The following is a 14,393-nucleotide window of genomic DNA, read 5'->3' on the forward strand; positions in this document are numbered from 1 at the left end:
TACTTCCAAGGTGTCATTCTTAGATATTCTCATAAATCCCAGGACTAGATCTCCTATATTAACACCATCATCCTAGCTCTTTTCAGTTCCCCGATGTCTCCATCAAAATATAACAACATGATTCTTTATTTTCCAGATTATGCCTCTTGGTGACTCATAAATCTCTATCATTTCTTTTTACTGCTGTGTTTCTTCCACCTCAAACCACACAACCTGACTCAGAATAAAACAAACTCCTTAATGCCACATAGAAATGTTATAGAGGTGATTTTTGTTTTGGGTGGAGATTAAATTCTGTGGCCCTTTTCAATTCAAAGATTCTATGAGTTTTTGATTGAAATATTGTTAGCCAGACTCTCTCTGGCTTTTTTTAAATTCTTTTTTTTTTTTTTTTTGGTTAGGCAATTGGAGTTAAGTGACTTGCTCAGGGTCACACAGCTAGTAAGTGTCAAGTGTCTGAGACTGGATTTGAACTCAGTTCCTCCTGACTCCAGGGCCAGTGCTCTATCCACAGCACCACCTAGCTGTCCCTGCACCACCTAGCTGCTTGCTTCTCTCTCTGGCTTTTAAAGACTTCATTCCAAGCCTACATTGGGCATGCACTAAGAGAAATAAACCTTTAAATAAAGCTAGAGAGGAAATAAAGAATTATATGTCACTCTTGAATGGTACTATCCTTTCTGAAGCAATATGTCCACTTGAGCACAGGCACACAAGGAACCCTAAGATAGAACAAACACCTCATCAATTCTTTTGGGTGTCTTCCCACAGGAATCAGAGTAGACTGGCATACGCAAAAGAAAGGGCAGACACCTGGCCACCCATTTGACAATAGATATACTGCCTCTCTCAGACTATCATCCTTCCTTCATATTTCCTCCCTTCACACCTATGCAGCTATCTATGACAGTCAAATTAGAAGAGACTGAGTTTGAACACAACAGCAAAGTTTGCATTGTCTCACCAACCCAACAACCTGACTAAATGCAATTTTCTTATTGGTGGAAATTTAGGAGTACTCTCACAATCTACTTTGGTCCTTTTCAATCTCTACCTTATCCACTATGTTAATATGAAGCAATAATTGCCAAATATTTTAAACTAATCTGTCCTAATGGAAAATAGGAGATAACAAATGACAAATATGTCAGAATGCACCTTTGTCACATAGTTCTGATTTTTGTCTAGACATTATAAAACATGAAAACAATAACTAAATGGGATTACAGTACCATACCTAGGCTGTTACTGGGGTATTAGTGGGAAACTCAACCAAAAATGCATGGATGAATAAGTATAAATTTTATACTACTACTACTACTACTACTACTACTACTACTACTACTACTACTACTACTACTACTAAAAACATGACTCAAGTTCATGCTATACTGAAGCTTAATCAGTAACATTATCCTTTTCCTAGAGGAAAGATTTCATGATAGTAAAGTAGATTTACAGGACACAACATGAGAGAAAGATATAGAGTCAAAACCTTTGAGGAAACCTTTTTTTCTTAAATTACCAAAAGAAAGAAAAAATCAATATAATATAATTTCCCTTATTTTATTTAAAATAGATTTTTTAAAATCATAAAATGATCCTTTACTTGACTTGAGTATTCTCTACCAAATAACTCAATTTTAAATTCTGTGTTTGGGGCAGCTAGATGGCGCAGTGGTTAAAGCACCGGCCCTGGATTCAGGAGGACCTGAGTTCAAATCCGGCCTCAGACACTTGACACTTACTAGCTGTGTGACTCTGGGCAAGTCACTTAACCCCCATTGCCTAAAAAAAAAAAAAAAAAAAAAAAAAAATTCTGTGTTTTACTAACACATATAACTTGGTTAGAATTCAATTTATCTTCTTAAGTAACATTACTATGGATACCTTAATATTAATATTTCCCAGAAGTGAGATAACAATAACATCAATATTCTCTCCCAAATCACTAAGTTTCATGGAACACCAACATCTCAGAACAAAGTTGGGGGGGGGGCAATGGAAAGAGAGTGGGTAAAAATAGATTGCAGTACATTGTTGATGAATTGTCATCAGATGTGATATAAATTACCATCAAAAAGACATTTGATCAGAAAAAGAAGGGTCTCAGTCATATAAAACAATGGGAAACCATAGAGAATCTGAGACCTACTGTTAGCACTATAGCATGTGGTTGTCGTGGAACTGATAGATGAACGGATCAGCACCTAAGTGGTGAACAGCGACATGTCCCTCATAACTGCATGGTATTTCAAAGTCATTGTACAATATACAGGTGTATTGCCAGGGCTAGTTAAGCATTAAAGCCTATTACCAAGGCTGGTATCTTTGGTTTGGATGTCCACAGAGTGAGAATAGGGTCTACTTGAGTTTCCATAATATTGTTGTATTAGAAAAACAAACTATATTGTCAGGGCAGGCATCCCTAATGTGGTCATTTCTTTGTGTCTCTTCCCCAGTGTGCCAACTTGTGGTGCAGCAGGACAGGGAGAGTATCTGTGTCTATATCCCTTTTCCAGGTGCCCAGACTCACTATTCCTGAATGGCAAAAGTTAAGAGAATTGGAACATGGTATCTAGAATTAGACCTGGAAGTTATCTTAAAGGCCATCTAATTCACTGACTGCCTGATTGCCTGACCCTCTTGTCTTACCAAATGAGGAAATTGGCGCTCAAAAAGGTTAAGTGATTTGCCAAAATTTGCATACATATGAAGTGATAGATCTCATTTCACTTGTTCTAATAGGGGCTAAATCTGTGATGAGAAGGCCTTTTAGAGATATCTTCATCTGAATTTCTGGTGCTCATTTTGATACTGCTCCTCATCATATCTAAAAGAGTTAAAATGTAGTTGAAACCCTATATAAATAAGATGGTCTGACAATATATTCCTGATCTTAATGAGTTCAAATCACCAGACCGCAGATGAGCTACATCCTAGGGAACTGAAAAAAAATGGGTTAATGCAGCTATTTGGTGAACTTCTCAAGATCATGGAAAACAGAAAATGTGCCATAGGGCTAGAGAAGAATAAATATTTTGATATTTTTTAATGAAAGAGAATAGTGTTAGCTAGTAAGTTTGACTTTGATTTCTTTTTATGTATTTATTTTTAGCATTCTTTGAAAAAATTTTGATAATAAGCATTTTTATTTAAAGTTTTGAGTTCCAAATTCTATCCCTCCTTTCCCTCACCCCCCTCCCTCCTCTCTGAGGTGGTAAGCAATCAGATATAGGTTATACATGTGCAATAATCTAAAACATTGTGATATTAGTCATTTTATATAAGAAAACTCAAATAAAAGAAAAAATGAAAGAAAGTGAAAAATAGCATGTTTTAATCTGTGTTCAACCAACATCAGTTCTTTCTCTGGAGTTGGATAGTATGCTTCATCATTAGTCCTTTGGGATTGTCTTGGATCATTGTATTGGTGAGAATAGTTGTTATTCACAGTTCTTCATCCCACAATATTGCTGGTCTTGTATACAACATTCTCCTAGTTCTGCTCAGTTCACTATATATCAGTTCATATAAGCCTTTCCAGGCCTTTCTAAAATTTCCTGCTTGTCATTTCTTTATAGCACAATAATATCCCATCACCATCACCACAGCTTGCTTAGCCATTCCCCAAGTGACAGGCATTCCTTTGATTTCCATTTCTTAGCCACCACAAAAAGAGCTACTATAAATATTTTTCTACAAATAGGTCTTTTTCTCTTATGGGGGATGTTTTTGAGATATAAACCGAACAGCAGTATTGATAGATCAAAATGTATGCACAGTTTTTAAGTCCTTTGGTCACAGTTCTAAATTGCCCTCCAGAATGGTTGGATCTATTCACAATTCCACCAGCAGTGGATTAGCATCCCAGTTTTCCCACATCCCCTCCAGCATCCAATATTTACCTTTTTTGTTATATTTGCCATTCTGATAGGTGTGAGCTGATATCTCAGAGTTGTTTTAAGTTGAATTTCTCTAATCAAAAGTGATATAGAGCATTTTTATATGACAATAGATAACTGATTTCATTTTGAATTTAACTTCTGAAAAAATTCTAGAATTATTTTTATTTATATTATTTAAAAAAAAACAATTTTATTGACTTTTACAACCATTATGTTTCCCTACATATCAGCACTCTCTCTCTAGAGAGCCATCCCTCATAACAAAAGAGGGGAAAATAAAAGTTAGGAAAAATTAACTAGCACATCATAAACATCTAACATTTTATGTAGTGTTTCATATTCATAGTCTTCCTCCTCTGCCAAAACTTGAGAGGAAATTATCTTTTCCTTGAGATCAAGCCTGGTCATTATAATTTCATAATATTCAGTTTTAATTGTTTTGATATCTTTGTTTTTGATTTACTTTGTTATAGCCATTGTATATATTGTTTTCCTATTTTTTCTTATTTTGCAACAGTTCATCTAAATCTTGTCATGCTTCTTTGTATTTATAGTGTTAATATTTACTTACAACCTGGAATTAATCTATTAATCAAGAGTATCACAACTTGCTTAGCCATTTTATAATTAATGGAAATCAATTTTTTTTTAGTAATCTACTATGCAGAATAGTTGTTTTTAGTTCTTTGGCACCACAAAAGACAAATAATATACATGTTAGTAAAAATCATTAATTATTTTATAAATGGTATTTGCACATTTCTTTCACTTAGGTCCTACTTTGATGGTTCATCATGGCATGGAGGTAACACCACAGCCTTGAACAATCAAAATGCCCATTATAGCAGATCCTATCATGTGGAAGAAGCTTTGAGAACAAGCCCATTGATTAACTGTATGCCTATAATATCAAGCAGTAGTATAGTTAGCTATCCATCAGCACAGTCATTACCAGGTCATGAATTTCCTTGGCTGCAGCAACTAATGAAAACCATTTACTAAAGCTTAGAAGGGCTATCTTTGGTAAAGAAAATGTTCACATGGATAAAGTCATCAATATTTTTAAGCATCAGAGTAAGCTGACATATCTATACTACATCCTCAAAATCCCTCTTTATAAAATCTTTGCGTATTTTGGGTGTCCTTAATGAAAAGGAATTAAGCAGGTTACTGTAAATAATATTGTGCAGTAGATATGGAAAGTATAGATCTCATCATACTTATTGTTTGTTGACTATTTTTGAAAATCATTTTGTTTTCTAGAGCAAAATCATATCAAAATTATATAAGATTAGAAGTATATATAGAATGATTTTACACATGTATGCATATGTAGACATACACATAGATATACATATACATATTTGTGTCTAATGGTAGCTATCATGAGGGCAGATGGGGAAGGAAGAAAAAAGGGGAAAAAGAAAGTTTCATGATATCTTTATTATATATTTAAAAGAAAAAGCAAGTTGTACATAAGAGATTTTCAGTTACATATGCAATTATCTTTTTTTCTATTCTACTATGTTATGGAAATGCTTGTTTTATTTCTTAAGTTCAAAATAAAATAAGAATCTTTAAAAATCTTTTTTAAAGATCCCTTAAAAGGCACAAGAAATAACTTGGTCCAACAAACACTCTGATTTATTAATTTTAAGTGAGGCATGAACCAGGGAGAATCAGGCTTCATAATATGTTTGCCACACAGAGTGAAAATTGAAGTGGGATTCCCTATAGATGTCAAGGTCTTCCAGAAGCTCTTGCTTACAGATTACATTTTGCTGATTGCATATATTTCCAGAACATTGCAGTGACCCCTTAGTGAGATCTAAAATTATTTAAAAGTGTTCAATCTAATTTACATGCAGAAAAAAGGAAATGGATAAAGCCTTATTGTTTAGGCATTGATGTTATATAACATTAAATGGATACTTCACAAAGCCAATCTGTGAAACTTCTTGTTGTTGTTTAGTCATTTCAATCACGTCCAACTCTCTATGACTCCATTTGGGGTTTTTGTGGCAAAGATGATGGAGTTTGCCATTTCCTTCTCCAGTTCATTTTGTAGATGAGGAAACTGAGCTAAACAGGGTTAAGTGACTTGCTTAGAGTCACACAGCTAGTAAATGTACAAGGCCAGATTTGAAGTCAAGAAGGTGAGTCTTTCTGACACCAGACCCAGCACTGTATCCACTGTACCACCTAGTTGCCCCAACCTGTGGAGCTATATAACTAGAAATAACAGCATGGGTAGACAATGGTCTTGCCCCACAATTAACCAGGAGGAGAACAGGGTGCTGGAAAATTTGGAAAATTATACGGGATTTTTTAATGATATCATGTCCATAACATGACATGACACAACAATGACATAAATGTCCATCTTTTTAAAATCAATATTCTTTTAGTAATGCTATATGATTTTTAGTCAGAGAATAACAATTTCCGAGGATTTTAAACTGAGGGTCACCCAAAAGACAACTCTGAGGTACATGGGCTAGAATATGTTGCATATGGAAATAGCTGTGATGCGACAGAGAATCTCATATTTACTACTTACCAGCTATAAGACTGTTTGAAAGTCACTTAATCTCCATGAGCTGGAATATGTTGGTAATATGATACCAGTGGAGAATTATGTAAGGGAGATTACATAAAGGATTACATTGGAAAGATATTTATCAAAAGAAAAATAAAAGTGATCCCATCATAATATGAGCGTGAGAGTGAGGAATAAACCAATGGACAATGCTGTGTGTTCTCTGGGTATCCATGAAATTTGATGAGAACTACTGTAGAGGAAGACTCCCCAGAAGACCGAGTAAAGTCCCTGTGGAAATTAAGCAGGTGAATATGGGTAGGAATCACACCGGATAAGAAGGCAGGGATGGAATCCATTCTGAACTATCTGAGGGAGTATTCAAATGAATGTGATCACTAATTTATTAAAGCACTGCAGTAGGGTCTGGAAGGAAGGAAGGAAGGAAGGAAGGAAGGAAGGAAGGAAGGAAGGAAGGAAGGAAGGAAGGAAGGAAGGAAGGAAGGAAGGAAGGAAGGAAGGAAGGAAGGAAGGAAGGAAGGAAGGAAGGAAGGAAGGAAGGAAGGAAGGAAGGAAGGAAGGGGCCTTGAAAATTCAACTTATAATTGCTTAACATTTGCTTCTAGACTGCAGAGAAACTGTCTAACAACCCCTGGGATATAGTTCACACTTCTTAAATCCTAACTAAATAGAACTCAATATAACCCAGGGTGCTTCAACTTCTTTCTTAGCCCAGACTATTTTACCTGCTGAGACAGTTCTTCTGTTAATAAAACTTCTTGTTCTCGTTTTTTTCTTGCCAAACTCCAGATGAGAAGTGTTGTAATTACTCCCAAGTTGCCTTCATCCAAATGAACAGGGAAAGCACATTCTGTAGCCATGTTAAAGGAGGTTGTTTAGGCTGAGACCCCAGGGGTGTTGTCCTTGGGTGAGGTCATTGGTTTTCAGCAAGTCTGTGAGTGGCTTGGTTTCCTTATTCTATTCTAACCTGGCTTTCAAGCAAAGGAACAAACAAGAGGACTTTGTGATATGACCTATGTGGAAGTAGTTGTGACATGACAGAGAATCTCATATCTACTTACTAGCTATGAAACCCTGGGCAAGCTTCTTGAACTTCATGAGCCTCAATTCCCTCAGGTATAAAATTTGGGGGAGTGTAATCATTTTTGCATTCTAGAACTCACAGAGTTATTGTAAAGAAAGTGCTAAGGAAGGGAGGGAGGGAGGGAGGAAATAAGCATTTATTAAACACCTACTATGTGCTAGGCATTGCGTTAAGCACTGTACGAATATCATCTTGTTTGATCCTCACAACAGCTATATGAAGTAGGTGCTATTATTATCCCCATTTTACAGTTGAGGAAATTGAGGCAGGCATCAGTTAAGTGAATTCTTACTTGAAAAATATAAAAAATAAAAGGCTGGGTAAGTAGGATAAAGTGGTGCAATAGAAAGAGCACTGAATTTGGAATAGGAGGGCTTCAGTTCAAATCTTGGCTCAGTCATTACATATATCACCTTGAAAAATCACTTTAACCCCTCTGACTCAGTTTTCTGCAGGAGGTTGACTAGATTAGAGATATCAAACATACAGTCTCAACTAGATAAAAATGTAATTAGAAAGTTTTTAAATAAATAAAAATACAATAAAATGTAGATAATACATTTTAAACCTAGCTAAAAGGGGCAGCTAGGTGGTGCAGTGGATAAAGCACCAGCCCTGGATTCAGGAGGACCTGAGTTCAAATCCAGCCTCAGACACTTGACACTTACTAGCTGTGTGACCCTGGGCAAGTCACTTAACCCTCATTGCCCTACAAAAAACCAAACCAAGCCAAAAAACAAACAAACAAACAAATAAACCCTAACTAAATAAGACACTTGCTGGGATTGGATTAGTAGCCCTCATTTCTAGAAGAGTTTCATACAATTGTGAGAGTTGGAATAATGCCCCCTGCTAGGAGGAACATTTTGTGAGCTCTGGCCTGAGGACATAGCCATGTGGCCTTGGCATCAGGAATTGATGTTTGCTCGTGGGTACTGTCGAGCAAAGCAACCAGCCAATTAGCTTGGAGCTGTGTGTGTGTATGGGGATGGCCCTGTTTCCTGTTGGAGAAGAGGCTTCTGGGAGGGAGAAGGAGCGAGTGTTCTCTTTCGCCCAGGACCTCGGTTTGAGTGAAGCTGAGATGCTGGCTCCCTGAGATAGATAGATGAAGGAATCTTGGCTTCTTTCTCTCTCCTCACCAAATTCTTATGCTCCTTAATAAATACTTAAAAGTCTAAACTCTTGCTAAAGCTTATAATTTATGGCAACCACTCATTAGATTTTTAGACAGTTTAGCTAGAATTTTAGCCCCTTACAGATAGCAACTTTACACAACTGGACAAGGTGACCTCTGAGTTCCCTGCCATATCTAAATCCTTGATTCTATGATGCTTACAAAACTTCAAAATACCCCTAATTACACAAATGCACACCTATGTGTGTGTATGTTCATATATATGATATCAGCAGTGATACCATCATCCTATTGTCCACTTACTGCTTCTCGAGTGACCTAGCTATTTGTGTGGCTGAGAATACAGCAAATAGGAGTTATATATCTTTTGTTTAGTGGGGAGGGGTACTTAAGAATCCTCTTGAAACATGGAGCCATACTCTGTAATAACAGGAAGGAGCCTTTTCTATAGAGCCGCCAGACACCAGAATACACTGTCTCCTTCAGCAGTCCAACTGGGATCCAAGGAAGATGCTATCTGGGCCTAATTGCCCCAGAAAAGATGGCACAGCTTAGAACAGCTTTGAGAGGAAGACAGGAGGAATCTTTATTTGTTTTCTGATAAGTGAATGGATCTCCATTGCTAGTGCAAAGCAGGCAGTAAATCCAAAGATAATAAATGAGGGACTGCCGTTCCAGTAACAATGACAGCATTTCTCTTTGTGCTTATAGTGAAAACATCCCCACAGGGCTTTAGAGGGACATTTGGATTTCTTGGGATTTTTTTTTCTTGAATAAATAAAATTAAGTGAGAACAAGCATTTCCTACAGCTGTGGCTACCCAGAATTTCCCAGAATTCCCCAGCTCCCACCAAGAAGCCCTTGTCCTTCTGGCCTTAAGTGGTTCTTGTTCATAGATGCCCTAAAGCTGACCTTTCATCCATTTGGTCATCCTTTCCAAGACCAAGGACCTCAAAAGTTCTAAGGAGAAAAATGTGCTTTCCTTTTAATCATCCTCACCTCTGCGCCCTTTCTCATCCTCTGTAGAATTTAGGCAGGCAGTCTTGTGTCTTAAAAAAAAAAAAAAGTCCTGGTTTCAGAGTTAGATATGTGAATAGAGGCAGTGGGTAACTATGGAACGAAGTCACAGATCTGGAGTCAGAAGATGCGGATCCATCTCCCATCTCTGTCATTTACTACCTGTGTAAAATCAGGCATCACTTTTCCTCCCATGGCTTCATTTTCTTCACCTGTCAAATGAGGAGGTTGAAAATTAAAAGCCTCTAAAGCCATTTCAGTTAGAGACCTATAATCCTATGAGTCTTTTGGGGGGGCAGGGCAATGAGGGTTAAGTGACACATACAGCTAGTGTCAAGTGTCTTTGGCTGAATTTGAACTCAGGTCCTCCTGAATCCAGGGCCAGTGCTTTATCCACTGCACCACCTAGCTGCCCCCTACTATGAGTTCTTTCTCTGATACTTACTACCTCTGGGTTCTGGGGAAGTCAATAAATTTCCCTGGATTTTGGTATCTTCTGTAAACTGAGAGAGTTGGACCAGAAACCTTCTGACTCTAAATCTGTGGTCCTATGGACTGAAAATAGGTGTACTCTTTTTGAGTATACCCATAAGTGGAAATTTCTATCTACAGTCTCTGATATTTAAATGGTGCTTTATAGTTAATAATAATAAAACTATCCTTTACATAGTACTTATGTGCCAGGCACTGGGCTAAGGACTTTACAAATATTATCTCATTTGATCCTCACAACAACCCTGGGAGGTAGGAGCTATTATCATCTCCATTCTACACATGAGCAAAGTGGCACATACAAAAATCAAGTGATTTGCTTAGTCACACAGCTGGTATCTGAAGCTGATTTGAACTCAAGTCTTCCTGATTTTAGGCACACTGCCACCACCTCACTTCCCCATAACACTTTTGTTGTTATTAAGAAAAGATGAATTAAGGAGGAGTTATTTACTTTATAAAAAGATTTCTGGTGATAGATTTGAATATGGAAGAAAACAGTGATCTAGTGAAATTTTACACATGAGGAAATTGAAGCCCAGAGAGATTATATGAGTTGCCCAAAGACAAGAGAGTGGTTGGGCTGGGATTCTAACCTAGGTTTTCTGATGCCAAAGTCAACACTCTTTCCACTGTCTTTCTGATTCTTTTTAAAAAGAAAAGAAAAAAGTCAACAATGGGTTCCTTTAAATAGCAATTGTCCCAGTGCTTTTTAAATCGTGTTCAATTGAGACAGAGGAGGAGAAACAGAGACAGGGACAGAGGGATAGGATGAAGGAAGGGAGAGAAAGAGACTGAAGAAAAATTTGTATCCAACTTTCTTTAAGGAAAATATTTTTCATGTAAATCAAGACACTAGAATTCCAGAATCAGAAAATTATAGCCTTTAAGAGTCGGATGATATATGCATCCAGAGAAAGAATTGATAAGAAGTATGTATAAAATGATTATTACATAATCCAAATGCCCCACTAAAGTATGTATATACATACATACATACATACATACATATATATGGAGAGAGAGAAACATATTTGTGTCTAAGGATAGCCATATCTAGGCCTGGGGGGAAGGGGAAAAAAAAGGAAAATATACATTTACATAACTTTATTATGTATTTAAAAGGAATAGCAAGTTGTACATAATAGATTTGCAGTTTCATGTACAATCATTTTTATTATTATACTAAGTTATGGAAATGCTTGTTTTATTCCATAAATTAAAAATAAAACAAATAATTTTTAAAGAGTCAGACTGTATTATACTGGCAGTACCCAGAATTCCTTTAGCTCTGCTTCCAACCTTTTAAGAAGAGGCTCTTTGCTCAAAACTCTAGTGAAAAACAAGTTGATGACCATCAGAGGTAGGACTGGGGGTGAATGGCCCTGTTCATTTTCCCACTTCCTGTTAGAATGGTAGTGTTCTATTGACATTAAAACAACAGCAACAACAACATCAAAAACAAAATCTATGCCTTTGTTGGGGCTGTGGAGTCCATCATGGACAAGTTACCTTTTACCACTTCCCAGAATTCACCCTGAATTCAGGGGATTCAAAATAAAATTTGCTCCACATCATTCGTTCCCCCTCCTCCTAGTAACTATCTCCCTCCCCCATAGTTCCATGATTTACATATTCCCTGCAGATGCTGGGTCAGATTCCCACAAGGTCAACTCAAGGACTTTGGGCCACATGTAAAAAGAGGGAAAGCAACACATGTGGGCCAGGATATGATCCAAGCTCTGAGATTAAAACTTTTCTAAACCCAGAAAGGGGTTTCACATGGGCACATGTCACTTTAAACAATCTGCCCTTTGCCCTGAGCAAAACAAACATGCTCACCACACATGAGTTTCCCAGAATTGTCTTTATTTAGGGACAGATGTTTGCAATTCAATTAAATAAGCATTTTTCATATCTCCTATGCACCCCAAACTGGGCTGGGAAATGAGAGACATATAGCAGTATAAGCAAGAAATATTTCCTACATTCTAATTATAATTTAAACTGGGGGGTAGGGCATACACAAAGAAAGCAATTAAATAGCAATATGCAATTATGATGATGAAGGTCCTTAAGATCCCACCATGTGAGGATTAATTGAAGGAAATAGGGGATATTTGGCCTAGAGGGGAGAGAGAGACAGAAAGACAGAGACAGAGACACAGAGACAGAGACACAGACAGACAGAGAGAGACAGAGACTGTTGGGTAGGGAATATAGCTGTCTTCACATATTTGTAGGGATAGAAGAGGGATTAGACTTACCCTTCTTGATTCCAGAGAATGTGAAAATTAGGTGCAATGGCTAGCAACTCCAAAGAGGCAGATTTGGACTCAACAAAATGAAACATTTCCTAACAATAGAATGGGCTGCCTCAGAAGGTGGTGGAGTCTCCATTACTGAAGGTTTCCAAGCATAGGTTAGATGACCCCTTAGTGGAAACAAAGGATTGCTACTCATGTGTGGAAAGGACTGGAAAATCTCTGAGGTCCCTTTCAGTTCTAAGATTTTGTGATTGGGCACAAAAGTTCACTGCACAAACAGTAAGCAGTTTGAGTTCAGAGTTCAGAGAAGGACAAGATGATTTAAGCTTTCAATAATATGTGAAGGCTTCATGGAGTAAATGGTAGTTGGAGTAAATGGTAGGCAATATTTAGGTGAGCAGGAGTAGTGGTGGTGAGTATTCTAGATAGAGCTACCCTGAGCATGGGTAAGAATTAGCATGGCATATCTTTGGGACTAGTTTGATGAGCAAAGGTACTTATTTGTGAGTAGTTATATTTCTCACTTGCCATGGGCTATCTGGTCTAAAATAAGGGGTTCTTAACATTTTTTGTATCATGGACCCCTTTAGTAATCTGGTGAAACCTTTTGTCTCTTCAATGTTTTAAAATGCACAAAGGAAATCTATCATATTGAAATGTGACAAAAAATTAATTGGCACATTTTTTTAAAAGTTTAAAATAGGCTCCAGGTTAAAAACCCGTGCAAGTAAAACAAACCAAAATTCTCCACCAGAGAAGAAAACAAGATAAATCATTTCTCTACTTGCCTGGGAGCCTGGAGGATACTGTATACCTCCAGGTATTGGGGTCAGGAGTGTAAAGAATGGGGCTAAAAGGGCAGCTAGGTGGCATAGTAGATAAAACATCGGCCCTGGATTCAGAAGGTCCTGAGCTCAAATCTACCCTCAGATACTTGACATTAGCTGTGTGACCCTGGGCAAGTCACTCGTGTTGCGGGGGAGGGGGGGGAAGAGAAAGGAATGAGGCTAGCATTTGATTCTATGTTGTTATTTACTTTGGTATTCTGTTCTGATTAAATATTTTGCTGTTTGAGTTCTGGCAGGTTTTCATCTGACTAACTAACTAGTAGAGAATATACTAGATAAAGGCTCAAGCTATATTTATATAATTAAGATGAATTAACAACAACAACAAAAACAAAAACCTTCTCACACTGATATAAACAAGGGGTTCCAGAATCTCCCGGGCACAATCTCTTAGAGGTCCCTTGATATATTCCTGAAGTTTTCACTGCTACTGTCACTCCACTCCACCTCTGCCATTGATGAGCCTCTTTGTCTCTAAAACTACCATTCACTACTTCATCAAGTTGATATTGCTGTGTGCTGGGACTGTCATTTTCTATTGCTCTAACTTTTTCTTCTTGGAGAAGATAAGTGCTACTTCTCTTTTGTGAAACTGCCATGAGTCAATATACCTTAGAGCATCAACACTTTATTTTTTTGGTGGGGCAATGGGGGTTAAGTGACTTGCTCAGGGTCACACAGCTAGTAAGTGTTCAGTGTCTGAGGCCAGATTTGAACTCAAGTCCTCCTGAATCCAGGGCTGGTGCTTTATCCACTGTGCCACCTACCTGCCCCTAGAGCATCAATACTTTTAAACTCTTTTGTTATTGTAGCAGGATTTTAGGGTTGACCAACACATATAGCCCAGGTGAGATAATCACCTTTCTCTCCACCTACTAATAACCATTTTCCTTATTCATTCTCATTGGGGTAATCAAAGTAATTTATTTTAAGGTAATTAAGGAGTATATCAGGTTATTTCCACATTATTTACTAAATTTGCAACATATGTCTCCATCAATTAGCTCCAAGACTCAATGGAATTAAATATATTTGATCATTTGGAGAAAACTTGTCAATAAATGTTTGTTCATTTCCTTTAT

Source organism: Dromiciops gliroides, chromosome 4 (assembly GCF_019393635.1).
Source record: "Dromiciops gliroides isolate mDroGli1 chromosome 4, mDroGli1.pri, whole genome shotgun sequence".
In the NCBI taxonomy this organism is placed as follows: domain Eukaryota; kingdom Metazoa; phylum Chordata; class Mammalia; order Microbiotheria; family Microbiotheriidae; genus Dromiciops; species Dromiciops gliroides.